The sequence below is a fragment of the Salmo salar genome, chromosome 13 (genome assembly GCF_965601325.2).
Source record: "Salmo salar chromosome 13, fSalSal1, whole genome shotgun sequence".
NCBI lineage: Eukaryota > Metazoa > Chordata > Actinopteri > Salmoniformes > Salmonidae > Salmo > Salmo salar.
In genome coordinates this window covers 90,743,397-90,745,326 of record NC_138303.1, presented here as the reverse complement: position 1 = coordinate 90,745,326, position 1,930 = coordinate 90,743,397, and positions in this window count along the sequence as shown.

Sequence of the window (1,930 nt, the reverse complement as noted above, 5' to 3'; positions counted from 1 at the left end):
CTCACACATCTGTGAAGCAGGCAAGAATAACTAAGTACTTCCGGGTCAATTGTTTTTGGACTCTTTCAGAATAATTCCGTTCTGCATACTTTGTAAATGAATAATTAGGGTAAAAATGATAACTTTGCACAATTATCGATATATTTCGTACTAGTTATAATACAAATAAAAATTACAAGTATTTCTATATGATTTATAAAAACAGTACACACACACACTACCGTTCAAAAGTTACGGGTCACTTAGAAATGTCCATGTTTTTGAAAGAAAAGCAAAAAAAATTTGTCCATTAAAATAACATCAAATTGATCAGAAACACAGTGTAGACATTGTTAATGTTGTAAATGACTATTGTAGCTGGAAACGGCTGATTTTTTATGTAATATCTACATAGGCGTACAGAGGCCCATTATCAGAAACCATCACTCCTGTGTTCCAATGGCACGTTGTGTTAGCGCATCCAATTTTATAAGGCTAATTGATCATTAGAAAACCCTTTTGCAATTATGTTAGCTGAAAGCTGTTGTTCTCATTAAAGAAGCAATTAAACTGGCCTTCTTTAGACTAGTTGAGCATCAGCATTTGTGGATTCGATTACAGACTCAAAATGGCCAGAAACAATTAACTTTCTTCTGAAACTTGTTAATCTATTCTTGTTCTGAGAAAGGATGACTATTTCATGCGAGAAATTGACAAGAAACTGAAGAGCTGGTACAACGCTGTGTACTACTCCCTACAAAGAACAGCTCAAACTGGCTCTAACCAGAATAGAAAGGAGTGGGAGGCCCCAGTGCACAACTGAGCAAGAGGACAAGTACATTAGAGTGTCCAGTTTGAGAAACAGACACCTCACATGTCCTCAACTGGCAGCTTCATTAAATAGTACCCGCAAAACACCAGTCTCAACATCAACAGTGAAGAGGCGACTCTGGGATGCTGGCTGTCTTGTTTTGTACGCTTTGTACAAATAATAAAACGCAGAACTACAGGATGTTTCTTAAACATAACTCTTTATTAACTAGCTACAACTTGTTAAAGTTGCTTCCTGTTCGTTTCTGGTATCAGAACAAAATAGTCAGCACATAGTATCCTCTGATTTAGTTGTACTTTAATTAATGCAAACACGTGTATGGTAAATATGTCGTTCGTATACGGTCTCTCTGTGACACCTTGCAGGGCAAACAGAGAAGAGGACGTCACATTCTATTGTTCTCTCTTTTATACTCTGACAGAGATAGTTCCCGCTCAATGCTGGCCTGTCCGAGGGAGGAGGAGCGTGGTTTAAACTTGCTCCTCCTGTCGTCGGCGTGCAGGCTGATCCCAGCGTCGTGACGCACTTCCTGTTTCCAGTTGTAGTTCTTCTCGTCTTCAACAGTTGATTTACCCGTAGTTTATATACTTAATATTGTAGCATAGCTTCCCCGGTATATTATAAAGGTTATGCATACAAATAGCCAGTTCAACCCTAACAAACTGCATGTTCACCTATCTCCAACCACGATCAACTGGCCATGACCTAACCGTCTGGGTGGTCTTAACCAATCACCGCACAGTATGATACGGCGGTAAAATGCACATATGAATATTACACTGGCCTTCTAGGCAGAGTTGCAAAGAAAAAGCCATATCTCAGACTGGCCAATAAAAAGAAGATTAAGATGGGCAAAAGAACACAGACACTGGACAGAGCAACTCTGCCTAGAAGGCCAGTATCCCGGAGACGCCTCTTCACTTGATAGCATAACAAATTACTAGCTATACATTTTACGACTTCAGGTGTGTTATTTAATTAAACATGGAGTGCCAGAGTGAGCTCTGGGCATTCGGAAATTCAGAGAGTTGTCAGATTGTCCATTTGTAAATTCAGAGCGTTTCGCTCTTAGAGCGTACACTGGATGCTCTGGCTGAGGAGTAGGGTTGATCAAAGCAT